At 38.3% G+C, this 14837-nt stretch overlaps 2 pseudogenes; one reads left to right on the forward strand and one right to left on the reverse strand.

Moving 5' to 3' along the window:
• Positions 1-784: 784 nt before the first annotated feature.
• LOC122147137 lies at positions 785-8685 on the forward strand (annotated as a pseudogene).
• Positions 8686-9483: 798 nt separating this feature from the next.
• LOC122147163 lies at positions 9484-13772 on the reverse strand (annotated as a pseudogene).
• Positions 13773-14837: the final 1065 nt, after the last annotated feature.

Here is a 14837-nt window from a genome sequence, read left to right on the forward strand (position 1 = left end):
TTTACGTGTTACAAAGAATTTTTCAGATTTTCAAAATTGGTCAGTGTTCTCCCACTGTATTAGTTTGTTTTCCAGGTTTGAAAAACTTGTAAAGTTTTACGTTGCAATCTCTGCAAAACATAATATAGTTCAGAAGTGCAACATATTAATAGTTAAGTTAGTGAAACCTTTTAATGTTTGTTGTGTTCAAGTATCAAAATGATTGATTTAAAGAGTTTCCTTAAAATGCCTAAAGTTTGACATTTATTGAACTATTCGTGTAAGAAGTACATGTTTGTACATATTTGAAGAAACTTGAAGAATATATAAAAAAAGATTAGTGTTTGAAAAGGCCGTAAAGTGACGAAACTTTTTTTGAAAATGCACATTTATTATTATTATTACATTTCCTGCCCACATACTTTATTTGGACATGCATCACAAACCGTTTTTAAAAAAAAAGTGAAATAGTGACCATCTCTCCCTTAAAAAGAAATCTTACTATCGATGTTGCTTGAAATGTCATTGATTACTGTGATTTCGGCTAGACTTGCAAGTAAAATTAGAGAAGCCCCCCCACATCATATGCGTACGTCTGAACGTCACAGAGAGAGAAGCAAAGGCGCAATAACGGTCAAGTCTGCTATATCTAAAGATTTGTAGGGTTATTTGAAGAAGAAAAGATGTCACGGAGCATTTTGACACCGGCCAGATACGTGATGAACTTCTCTGTTTCTGTTGGCAGATTGGACTGTACGTCAGCAGACACCAAAGCTGGCCAAGAGCAGAACTCCCTCCCTCCAAAATGAAGTGGCTGCGAACCAATCAGTGTAAAAATCCAGAGCTCCCCAAAATTATCAACTACCGTGCCGATTGTCTGCCAGGTAAAAATGTAATAAGTTTGTTGGCAAGTTGTTAGTTTGTAACTTTGACTGGAGCACTATTTGTTCTAGAACAACTATTTACAAGCTTCAAATCTGGAACAAAAAAACTATACAAGAACTAATTGCCGTGTAATAGTGGTGTATTTGACTGTAAAAATGCTGATAGGAAAGCCAATAAACATCCCCAGCAGCAGCGCAAAATCTGCTCCAAAACTTTTTTCAGGGGCTCCAAGAGCAGATCACCAGTTACCGGAGTTCAACTTCAGCCTGCCCTTCATACCCGTCAGCCAGGCCACCGCGTAAAAACCCCGCGGTCTTATCCGGAGGTGAGCCTATAAAGTCTTCAAAAATGAGTAAGAAGTTTGCTTTTAGTCAACCTTTCAAACTTTATTTTCAGTGTGCAATCATTTTAACATCATGGCAGCAGCGACAAATTACTCTGTTTTCAGCTCAGAGGGCTTTGCTGTCTTTATGATAATTAGCTCATGCTTTCTGTAAGATTATTTAACTCTGATATCCAGTAAACATAAACCCGCATTTTGGTCAAATATTTTAAGAATTTTGTATTGATTTTATTTGCTTGATCAGTAAAGTAGAAGAACAGTTGACGTTACATATACATTTATATACGTGGCAAAGTATGTCCTAAAAGATAGCAGTGTGAAATTATCAAAATTATGAGATTACATTATCAAAATTATGATATTACATTTATCACTCACTATCCCCGAAACCACCTGTCATCAAACCGTAACTTAATTTAAATTAACACTTAATTAAAAAAACACAGAAATATCACATGTTTGTTTTAAAGAACCATTATTGCTATTTTATTACAAAAGGATGAGGTTCATTTTAAAAATGCCATATGCAAATAAAAAAGCTTCCTCTTTATAAAAACTGTAAGATATTTATGAAAACATTTATACAATCAAGAAATATCAAAGTCAGTCTTATCTCGAAGCTCCTTGAAGCTTTTCATATTTCACCTGTGATGACTTTAAAAACATCACAAACAGCTGACTAACCGATTATATTTAAAACAAATTTTCTTTGTCGTCCTAATGTGAAGATGATGTCAGTGAAGTTGGAGAAGAAGACAGTTTTCTTGGCCAGACATCTTCAGCAGCTCCTCAAGCCTCCACGTTCAATTATTTTGCCAACACCACTAACAGCAGCGACCCGTTTGCGTCTATAGGGCAGCAGCAGCCATGCCCGCCTCCAGCCGCCACCGTCATTCCATCAACAACAAGCCCATTGCCTGCATCCATTGCAGCTAGCCTGCCTCTAAACCCACCAGTAACTCACATGAACCCCGTTCAGCAGTATGGCAGTGTTACTAATCAAATCCCTGTGGGTACATACACTCATCCACCTAATGCACCCACTCCTCCTCCTCCTCCTCCCCAGAGCTCCCAGCAGTCCTATAATCCATACCGTCACACAGCTGCCAGTAGCAAAGCTAGTCCGTACCTCATGGCTCCTGAATTACAGCAGCAGCCCCCCAGCCAAACACCCCAGCATCTAAACCCTTATTCTCAGGCCACACCAGCTCCCTCATTCCAGACTCCACACACAGCGTTCACCAAGGTTGGTCATGTAATGTTATATTTGTCTTTTAATCAATAGCTCTTAAATTTATAGTTGCAAATAAGAGGGATTTTACTGGCCCTGTCATATTTGAAATATGGTCTGCTGCCACAGTCTACAGAGACTGACTTCAGATACAATCTTGAGGATGCATTATATATTCTAACATATCAGTTATACTGTATGTATATTAAAATTATTCCTTTTTTTTTTTTTATGTCACTTTATACTTTATTTATATTGGCCATTACTGGATTTTTAATTGTTCCTACTCATTTCCTCCTTTATAGGTTACCTTTGCTGTCTAATTTAGTAATTTTAGTACTTCAACTTATTTCACTTAAACATTTTTGTTTGTTTTTTAAGTAAGTTTTCAGCTGATTTTATTATTATTATTATTATTATTTTTAGCTCTATTTCAATTACTGAAAATATTTTTTAATACTTTTGGTTAACAATAGTGATAAATATAATGTTGTGATAACTAAATTTATTTATTAAACATTTAAAATTAGTTATTAGTTAGTTTTTATTTATTTATTTATTTTAGTTTGGAATATTTTATTTTTTTAGACCATTTTTAATATCAGCTATTTGTTGGTTGTCAGCTGTAATAATCGGCATAATAATCGGATTAGATTTATATATATATATATTAGAATTGTTATATATAATATACCCTGTATATATATATATATATATATATATATATATATATAAAAATAAAAATGCCAGTTTTAGCAAAGTCTTTTTAGAGTCTTTAAAAGCATGCATAGGAAAACTGGCATGCTTTGTAACAGTTTTAAAAAGGATTTGTACTTTGTCCATATAGTGATTTGGTATTTTTCAGCCTCCCCCAACACAGATTCCACCACCCCCTACAACGGCCAACATGACTGGACCATTAGTCCCTGCCAACTCAATGGTGCCATATGCTTACAATGTTTATGAACCTGTTCAACCTCACTGGTTCTTCTGCAAACAAGTGGAGTCAAAGATGTTTGGCTTCCCTTTAGTATTCTGGATTCCATTTGCTTGGAAGAAACTTTCAACTCTGGTAAGACAGGAAGGGTTTTCATCAAACCCTCTTACACTGGCAGGAATAATTGTACAAGGCTCTGGCAATATTTTGGTATTAGCTCTTTCTGGCTTTTGATGTATGAAGCCTGCTTTTTACTTTTACGATATCTTAAGTTGAGTAATGTTAGGCTAAATGGAACTGCATCTGTCACTGTAATTTAATTTGTTTGAGATTAACTGGATTGTATTTTTCCATGTATGCCAAGCATGTGGCCACGCTTAATCTTTTTCACAACTGAAATCTGTTGCTTCAGTTCAGCCAGATCCAGAAAATGTGATTGTGTGTACGGACGGAGGGCGCTATGATGTGCAGCTGTATGACCGCACACGGACCTCCGTGTATTGGGAGGAAGAGCCCACTGAGGTCCGCCGCTGTACATGGTTCTACAAAGGAGACACAGACAGTCGCTTCATCCCCTATTCAGAAGAATTCAGTGAGAAGCTGGAGGTTTGTGCTCCTCTATACATTTTTCTCATCAGTATTCACAATGCCGATTATCAGGATGCCATTTTAACTGCTCAATGTTATGTATGTTAAACAGGCAGAATATAAGAAGGCTGTTACCACTAATCAGTGGCACCGCCGACTGGAATTCCCTTCTGGCGAGACCATCGTAATGCACAATCCAAAGGTAAAATGATTCAATGCTTTTAGCAAGAAAAGACTCTACATATTAAACGATGTTTCTGTAGCATAAATCTGATTGGTTCCTCCTCAGGTGATTGTGCAGTTTCAGCCGTCTGCCATGCCTGATGAGTGGGGCACGACACAGGATGGTCAGACCCGACCTCGGGTTGTCAAGAGAGGTGTGGACGATGATCATGATGACGTTCCTGATGGTAAATGCGTCTTTTTGACCTCAGAGTTCTTGTTTTCTGACTTTATCCAGCCAAACTGGGTGATTGCTTCTGCTGTTTCTCACTTTAAAGTTCTGACTTAAATGTTTCAAAACACAAACTGTCAAACAGTCCTCCACCTCAAAATGATTATTTAAAGGTATTATTAGGTATTAGGTATTATTTAAAGGAAAGAGCATAACATACCAGAATCATTGAAGAATGTTGTGTTTTCCTGTCTAGGTGAGATGCCTCAGGCTGGATCATCTGGTGTTTATGGTGCATGGCATAGGCCCAGTCTGTGACCTGAGGTTTAGGAGCATGGTGGAGTGTGGTATGTTACACCAGTTTAGACTCCAGATGAATACAAATTTGTCTTTTCAGTTCAAAGTCAGTTATAAAGTCACGATTTAGGCCAGTTGTTTTAGTAGAAACAAATCTCGCTGTTTCTCTTGTGAATCCTTAGACAATATATATTGTGCCTTTTTTCAGTCAAACTGTGTTTGTGTTCACAGTGGATGACTTCCGCAGTGTGTCCTTGAAGTTGTTGCAGAGTCATTTCAAGAAGGCCCGTGAAGATCATCTGATTAGTCGTGTGGAGTTTTTGCCTGTGCAGTGGCACACGGCTCTGCACGGTGATGCTACGGGGGTTGACAGGTAGAGACACAACATTCAGCCACATTCAAGAGAACTTTTACTTGAATGCTGTATATCAGGCCTAAAACTAGTGTTTACATTTTTGCTTTTGCCGTGACCCTTCAGCTACCAATATGTAATTGAAATGTAATATATGTTTAGTTATATTAAAAGAATACATTACCGTTCAAAGGGTTGTGATTTAAGAAATTAAAAGTTATATTCAGTAAAGAAGATAAACTGATCAAAAGTGAAAGTGACGTGACATACAGCCAAGTATGGTGACCCATACTAGGAATTCGTGCTCCGGAATTGTGCTTTGGGGCACAATTTCCCCCAAAATATTAAGCACCACAACCATTTTCAACATTGAAAGAAATAAGATGTTTCTTGAGCAGCAAACCGGCATATTAGAATGAGTTTTGAAGAATGATGTGATACCGACTGGAATAAATGGAGGAAATATAGACTGGATTAAAATGAAAATTCACTTTTGCCATAATGATAATTTATTAAATAATCAAAAAAAGTCAATTAAAAATAGTAATAATGTTTTAATTTTTTTACTGGATTTTTGATCAAATAAATGTCTTGGTGGGCTTAAGAGACTTCTTTCAAAAACATGAAAAAATCACACCCACCTCAAAATTTTGAATTGAAGTATAATTTTAAAGCACACTATCTTGTATTAAATTTGCTTATCCCTCTGTGAAAAAAACAAAATGATAATTTGTTGGTCCGAAAATTAGAAACTTTTTCTTAAGAAACATGTTTTGTTGAGGTTACTGAAAAAAAAAAATGTTGTCAGGATGTTTTTTCTTTCCACTTGGTGCTGCTTTGAAATGCTCTTGAAATCTCCATACTGTTCTGTATTATCACATCATCTTGTTTTGTATTTTTTTTTTACAAAAAATATTTTTGTCTTTTATGTTTTTAATCATCTAGGAGGATAAAGAAGATTACTCTGCCCAGCACAGGTCGTTTGCGTCACTTCACTAATGAAACCCTCTTAGATGTTCTCTTCTACAACAGTCCAACCTACTGCCAGACCATTATGGACACCGTGGCTTTTGAGATCAACCGCTTACATGCACTCTTCATGCAAAGAAACCCAGACTTCAAAGGCAGAGTGTCCGTGGCTGGACACAGCTTGGGTGAGAATCCTTTGCTTTTACATGCTTTAACTCTAGTGAGTAAAAAAAAAAAAACACCATGTACTGAACTGAACTAGAACTGATATTGTTTTATTACAATTTTCTTTCAAATTCATATTTTCCCCTAATCTGTAGGCTCTTTGATACTTTTTGATCTGCTGTCCAATCAGAAGACCGGCTCACCTTTAGCAGGTCCAGGGACCATTGGAAATACTCTGCCTAATGTGAAACAGGTATCAGTACATTTTGATTGAAGATGACCATAAAATGCTCAACATATGACATGTTCTGTTTTATGGAATCCCAGGAACCACACAGATGACTTATAAACTTTATTTGAATATTGTTTAATTGCTGTAGTTAAGTCCTGTCGTCCAGGCCAATGAAGTGCCTACTGTAGCGGCTGCTGAGGAAGAGCCTAAAGAGGAAGAAGAGGAGATTGGCAACCTGTCATCAGTTCTGGAGATGTTGGGGTTGTCTGATTATCTGAGCACATTTGAAACTGAGAAGATTGATGTTGAGTCTCTGGTGAGAGCATTTAAAATTTTATTTTTTTACATTGTAATTTTTTTAAAACAGAATATGCAACTCATCACGGCTATTTCTCCATCTCTGTTGCAGCTGTTGTGCACAATAGATGATCTGAAGGAAATGGGTATTCCTCTAGGGCCACGTAGTAAAACTTGCCAATTTTGTCAAAGAGAAGTCTGCAAAACAGGCATATTTTCAATAGTCTTTAAATTGCATCTGGTAGTGTTTGCACTTTTTATTTGTCCAATTTCATGTGACACTTTGAAACACATTTGTTTCTTGGCAGATGGCCCGAAAGGCTGTGAAAGAGAAGACTGTAGAAAAAGAGGAACCAAAAAAGACCCATCCTCCTGTTCAGACTGAGCCCCACACCGGATTTTGCCGTCAGCAAAACTGACTGCCAGCAGGAAGGACCATGTCCTCAATCCATGTGGATTACAAACTATTTTGAAATAGGCACAGGGCAGGGTAAAGCTCGAACATAGACCATGCCCAAATTGCTCTATGGATCAAGATGCTTGAATGAAGGTATCTTGTCAGAACCTGATTGTGGGTCTGATGTGCGAACATGCTCTGCAATCTTGGATGTTCTTCTCCAGGTGTCCGGTGGTATATCATGCTCTGGACTTTGAACCGGTGAATTTCTTTGCTCTCGGTTCTCCGATCGGAATGTTTCTGACAGTGCGTGGAGTGGAGAAAATCGAAGAGTCTTACCAGCTTCCCACCTGCAAAGGGTTCTTCAATATCTACCATCCAGTAAGTGGTGTCTTAGCTTGTCTAATGTTTCTCTACAACAGCATCTGATCTTTTGAAAACCAAAATTGTTTAGGACTAAAGTGTCAGTGTAAATGAAGAAAAATGCACACCAAAATGTTTAGCTTTTAACGTTCTCACTGTTAGCTATGTTGCTAATGCATTAATGTTATTGTGCACTCAGCTGGATCCAGTTGCATACAGAATTGAACCCATGATATTACCTGACATTGAGCTGGAGCCGGTTTTGATCCCTCATCATAAAGGGAGAAAGAGGCTTCATCTCGGTATGTATTAGACCATTTCTGTGCATTTCATGTATATTTAAGTATTTTAGGTCGTGAGTGATATTTATTTGATTTATTTTGTGTGTGTCTTGTGTCCAGAATTAAAAGAGAGTTTATCCAGGATGGGCTCTGACCTAAAGCAAGGCTTCATCAGCTCTCTGAAGAGTGCTTGGCAGACTCTGAATGAGTTTGCCCGCGCTCACACCTCGTCTGCTCAACTGCATGAACAGCTCGCCATGGTCGCCAGTCAAATCAAAGCAGAAGAGGAAAAGCAGCGAGGGGAAGGTAAGTTAACCACAGTGAATATCCTCTTACCCTTCTCCGTTTCATCATTTCAGTGTGCACACTTCATCTCAAGCTCAAAATCTGAATCTCACTGTTTGTTTGCAGAGGAGGAATAAGATGGTCGAGAGTCCTGAACCTCAGAAGGAAGAGGAGACACAAGTAAAAATGGGCATGCTGAACGGAGGGAATCGCGTCGACTACGTCCTGCAAGAGAAACCCATCGAGAGCTTCAATGAATACCTGTTTGCACTCCAAAGTCATCTGTGTTACTGGTATGTGATGTTCCTTAACAATATCATTATGTACTTGCATTGTCATGTTGTGTTTAGAAACAGAATCTTTTGTCTCTCTTCTCAGGGAATCTGAAGATACAGCTCTGCTTCTCCTCAAGGAAATTTACAAGACCATGAACATACACCCAGATCAGCCAGTGCATTGATGTAATGCTCATTAAAACTCTTCATCAGAAATCACACTACTTTGAAGATAAAATAATATTTTAAACAGTTTTCAACTCAGACTGTCTTTTCTAGTAGTCTATATTAAGATGAATACACTTGTATTATTCCATGTGTCTTAAATTAAGAATATAAATAGTGGATTCCAATAACACCACAATGGTTTAAAATGGCATTTTCGTAGCTTATAGAGCTGGGAATGTTTGAGTGCAATTGCAAATGGTATTAACAAAACCTTTATTATCTAGAGTTAGAGTGAAGAAATCACTATGCTGTGTAAAAACTACAACCAACAAGTCATAATAAACTGAACTGTTAGTAGCTATTGTGTTGCTCTGGCTTTTGTAGATCATCACAGTTATCTTCAGGATATATTTAAAAAATGTATATTTATTGGCACATAGAATTTGCTTCCAAAACTTTTATGACAGTGTATCATAAGCCCCTGACTGTTAGTGCTATGGCACTGACCAGTGTTCTCACACATGATGCAATGTAAAAGTTTGATTTGATGCATAAAAATGCATATCGGGTCCATGCCATCTCAAACACATGGAAGACTTTTCTCAAAGTCTGAATACTGTTCCAACACAGACACTGCCAACAGTATAATTCCAGCACAGCAAGTTTAACCACATCCATCTGTAGATGAGCAACGGATCTCCCTTTTTGTCACAGTGCATACATTTTCAATAGAAATAATATAAAAATGTAACGTATGGCTTTGTCAATTATTTGCCAAAATCAAAAAAACAAAGACATGCTGCATCTGTTGCATTCAATTCATTAAGACAGCTTGCACTAACTGTTTTTCATGAATGAGGTCCAAACAATTTCTCTGCATTTCAGGTCATCTTCAGTAACTCATTTTTTCTAGTCATCATTCACACGTAGTTAAAAAGTCTTTCTAGTGCAGAACACCTCAAATTTAAATTGGCATTAAAGCAAATTATTCCAGAATGTAAATTAAATTCTCAATGATATGTAAACAGTTTACGTAGTACTATCAGTACCATCCTTCCACCACACTTAAGTCTTTTTTTTGCTGTCATAAGGTCTTCAGTAATCCATTGATTATTATTTAGAGTTGACTTGATGTTCAAATAATACCAAAAATGTCCGTTTGACCTATTTCTTCATTGCTATGTCAACAAAGTTGTGCTCCGTATTGTTGATTCTGTAGTCAATTCATTCTGCTGGTCTGCTCTGGGTTTTGTAGGCCTGCTTTCGAAGGTGAGTCTCGATCTCCTCCCTGAACACCAGCATGCCCAGGTGAGAGTGTGACGCCTCATTCATGGCCTTGGACTGGATGCACATGCGGTACTGTTCTGGGGTCAGTTCACCTGCACACTGCTTCTCATGCCACAGGTGGAAGAGGCCTGACAGGCATGGCATGCGGATCACAATCTGATCACTCCGTAGATACTTCCTGTACAAGTGCACATCTTCTACACGCCCCAGCCTTTCACTTCCAGATCAAATCCTCCTAGAAAAGAGAAACTGTGAGTTTATTTATATGAAACAGCAAGCAAAAGATCTTTTATATTTATATGAAACATAGAAACATTATATTTTAAATTACGCCGGAATAAATGTATGGATTGATTCATTATTTCATTTTACTTTACAACAAGAAGAGTTACAAATTAAAATTACGGACATATTTGAAATTCTTAAAAATTTATTTTGTTATAAATCTAAAACTTTTTCCACAATAAATACTCACTGACTTACCAATGCTGAGGAGTCAGAGCGATACTGACAAGTCATGCCAAATCCAAAATCCCTCCAGAATCCGGCATTCTTTTTTATGACATCTGTAAACAGCACACAACTGCATTATTCACCTTTGTATCAGTAGAAAGCCATACATTCTACAAAGATGTAGGTTCATAGAAAAATCTTGATGTACATACCAGCAGACTTTCAATGGGGGGCGGGGGGGGGGAAACTCAAGATTTTCCATAAACTATAGCTGGATTGTACAAACTGAAAAACCACCGGGTAGAAAACTCGTTTTCCTTCCAGAGAGAAAAAAAAAATCACTTTTATTATGAAATTACATGGAAATTTGTATTTTTATTATAAACCTTTTAGTGTATAAAAAAAATTGAGGCATGACAACAAATCTCTATTATTACTGCTTAGTTGGAAACCCAAAAATGAAAGAGTGCACACAAACAAACATTCAAACTTAATCCTATAGTGCAATTAAAACAACAGTGCAAAATGAAAGAAATACAGATGTTTTATCTAGTAATGGGTCCATGAATTTTCAGATATAAATGCTTGTTGAGATGACAGACCTGAAGCTGTATGAGAAGACAGGTGCTAAGAAATTCCAGTGTGAAGTAGATGTCAACATCACAGAAGAACATCAACACATCCTCCCCTTGTTCTCCCACAGCGTGAGCTCCAATGTCCAGACCGCGGCGGCCACGCGAAAACTCCTCATCCACAGGGATCAGAGTGTAGTGTTACTGAGTTTTCCTCACTGGAGATCATGAATAGATTATGTTTTACTAAGTCTAGTTTGTCTCTCCATTCAGGATGTTGGCAAACACTGAATGTTTCAGTCCACTACATACACATAAAATATTAATATTTGCAAAGCTCAAACCTGGACATTATCCTCAGAGACGCCTTCACCTCCTGCAAGCCCGTCTGCCCAAAATACACCAATGTGAGATGCACCCGCTTGTCCTGCTGTATACAAACCTCCCTCCCACAGAAAACATTCTCTGATCACGACATTTCCAAAACTTCCAAAGGGAAAACCGCACTGGAAACATTCCCTTGTAAAAATGTGTAACATCTGGCTGTGTTGCCGCTACCCCACACAACTTTAGAAGTTCAACCATATTATCTGCAACACACAAAACAAACACTGACACACATTCCCAGAATCTCTTTTTACATGCTCCGTCCCATTTTTTTGTTTGAAATGTCAATAGGAATCTGCACAACTGGGAGTTATGTATGTGTTAAAAAACGAAAAAAAGTCCCCACATAGATTTTGCCTCGGGTTCAAGTTGCAATTTGCCACTACTTGGTTTGAAAGCAAGTTGTGTGTAATCTGTGCTTCACTAAACTTTTGACAATTGATCTTTTTGCTGTGAAATTTTATCCAAATTTGTGCTGCAGAGATTATGTATTTTTTTCGATCAAAACCTTGAAACGAGTTCAGAACCTCCAGTTCCAGTTTTCTGAAGTCACTGGGTTTTTCTGAAATGGTTTTTTGGTTAAATGCCTCAAATATTTCTGTGGTTAACACAAGCTCAATATACCTTCACATTTTATTATATGGCATAAAGTACATCAATTAGAATCCTTCCTTCGCGATTTTTAAAGTTTTTAATTGTCTGAAAAATGCTACAAGTGGCTAAATGTGACCTTCAGAGGTTGTTGGGGCTTGAATGAACTGGTAAAACTCGTCTACTCACTAGTTGCTTTTACAGCCACATTATCACATTCTTGCAAACTATTCTAACTCAAACTTTCAGGGGAAAAAAAAAAAGACTGAAAGAGTTGTCAGCATCTTAATGCCCGAGAGGGAAGTCATGCCAATGTGGTGTAGTTTGTTTATAGCCTACGTTTAGCTTCCTACTCTGGGTGAATGTATTTGTTATTTGGTGTTCATTTGTGAAGACTACTATAATGGAAAAAAGTGTGTAAGACTCATAAACCTCATACTGCTTGTTTTCAACGCAAAAGCTAATGGAAAAACTTTTTTTTTTTTTGTTGATGATGCTAACCTCCAGTTTGGCTTACAATTTTTTTTTATAAATACAAAAAATGTCCACAAATTCTACAGTGACCTCTTCACCTGAAGTTGTGCAAGAACTGAACAAAGCCTTCAGTGCGGCCTGACAGTGGCACTATGATGTTAATGACTGTGCTGGCGGTGTCTACAGACGTGCTCCTCACTTTCATGAGGGGCCCGAACGGACGAAAGAGCGTGACGTGACGGTACTCATGGGAATTTTCTTTAGCGAAGTAGAGCTCATACATAGTGCCTTTGTCCCTCTCGGTTCTGTAGAGTCCTGCCAAGCATAGCAAATACACAAGAGCAGCTTGAGTTACTGAATATTTTGTGCAGTGCAAAGTTCACACCACCTTTATTTTTCTCAAATTCAACAAGCGCTGTTAAGTACACGCAAATCCCTAACCACATGTGCGTTAAGCACATAAAGTAGTGCATACTTCTTCTGAACAGCTTTTACCTTCAAAAAAATGGCTTTCAGTGAACGTCTGCCTCTGCATGGGGATGTTGTCCTCCTGTCCGTCATCTCTTCCTCTGGGTTATTAATAATATCCAAACCTGTTCTATCACCTCCACCAGCTCATCCCTCCGGTCCTTCCGCACAGGCTTCTCCTCAGGATGGCGCGTCAGGCCATTTCCAGCTGGTACACTTTTGTGGTGGTGAAGCTCTCGAAGGGCACCAGTGCATACTCGCTCGGCAGCCTCGCTCCCGTGTTTACCTCCGCCTTGTCGATTTGTGAGTGCAAGTACTCCAAGAGGTCACCAGGCTCTTGATCTCTGCCATCAATCAGGCTCTGTGGTCCGGGCCCCTCCTTTTTTTCTTGAAGCACCCTGAGTTTCTCGCTCATCTCTTGGAGTTCTTGTTTGAGCTGCGCGATCTGTCTCTTGAGGCTTTTCTGGGCGCTCGGCTGAGATGCCGCTCTTCCTTCTCCTGCAGGAGGGCCTGGTAATACTCCTTTCCATACGGATCTCCTCCCAGGCCGGGCAGCACCTGGCTCACATCCGCAGGCGGCGTGCACTCCAGCAGGTAAGCAAACAGCAGGAGTACAAAGACCAAAAATATCCCCAGGAGAAGCCAGCGCGCCCCGCCCTGCAGCGGAAGCCCCCGCCTGGGCATATCTGAGAGGCAGGGTGCTCTTCACCAGCCACCGTTTTGCATTCCCACCCTGACAAGATGTAAGCTTTAGGGAGGATGAAGTCTTTCACATTAATCCATTCCCAAGTGAAGCGGCGGGAGCGCGGTAGAGTCTCATTTCTCTTGTAATCATGCTCCTCTCACACTACAGCACACTGAACATGCTCAGATTCCTCAGAGATGTGTGAACATACCGTCGACAACCTGTCATCCTGCTTCCTCACTATTCCCCCCTACGAGAAATAATTAATCTAAAAAGAGATTACAATAATTAATAATATATTTTCCTTATCAGTATATTTAGACTAAACACAGAAAAAAAAAATGTGGACCAGACAAGATGATAAAAATATATAAAATAATTTAACGCCCAGTAGTGCCTTGCTGTTTAACTTCAGAACAGTTAATACAACAAATTGTGATATATCCATACTAATAATGTATTAAATCTATTACGTGTTATCGTGTTAAGACGTTAATGATAACTTAAAAGTTTTAACAAAAGTTAAAGATCAATATTTCATATACAAGTATTTATTAATTTGGCAAGTAGCTGTGTTTTTAGCGGGGGGTCGGACTCCTGATCAGATCACGCTGTTTATTTTGCCGACAGCCTGTACACATTATCCCATTCACTGTATGAATTTTATGCACATGTACAAATATGTAAAACGCAATTCTTCCTCTAGCTATATAACGTTCCGTGCTTGCGCCTCATTATAAACTAGCACCTAAGACTCTGAATAAAACTAATTAAGTTTGTTTCTAAATCGGCAAAAAAATACACCTTTACGCGCACGGGAAACTCTGGCTGACTGATCTGTGGCAAAATGTTGTTGCACCCCACAAGAAAAATCTAACGTTACCAATATAACTTGTGGAAGAAAACGTTTCGAGGTTGAATTTGTTTTAAAAAATAAACACGGAAATGTGCGACACTTACCTCGGTGTAGTTGTAACTGTATGAGGCTTTCTGTTCCCGCTTCTTCATGCAACTGTTCAACAGAATACCGAGCATAATAAACGTAGGAGCAGATCGCCACGGGGCAATGAAGAAAGTAAGCACAATAAAAACGCAGGTTACTTCCGCTAGGAGCCGCAGAATTTCAAAATAAAAGCCCGTCTAGATGTTTTACAAAACCTATGGTTAACAAAATTCACTATAATTATGCCATTTTTGAAATTCTGCTTTGAAGATTAAACCACTTCCTTTTTTTTTAAATGGTGTGTGATGTGTATAGGTTTGTATTTTTTCTCTATTCGTGCTGCTGCTCCACTTACGCCAGGAAAAACGTTTAATGTGAGTCCCATCTGATTTAAATAAATCTTCCTATTCATAGAGCAACACGACAAACTGAATGAAACCTCACATTGATGGTTTCATGCCAAATTACATATTTACACAGGGTACTTTGGACTTGCTTTTCATATCATTAATAAATAAATTAATTCATTCATTTTTGTG

This window comes from Cyprinus carpio, chromosome A13 (genome assembly GCF_018340385.1).
Source record: "Cyprinus carpio isolate SPL01 chromosome A13, ASM1834038v1, whole genome shotgun sequence".
Classification (NCBI taxonomy): domain Eukaryota; kingdom Metazoa; phylum Chordata; class Actinopteri; order Cypriniformes; family Cyprinidae; genus Cyprinus; species Cyprinus carpio.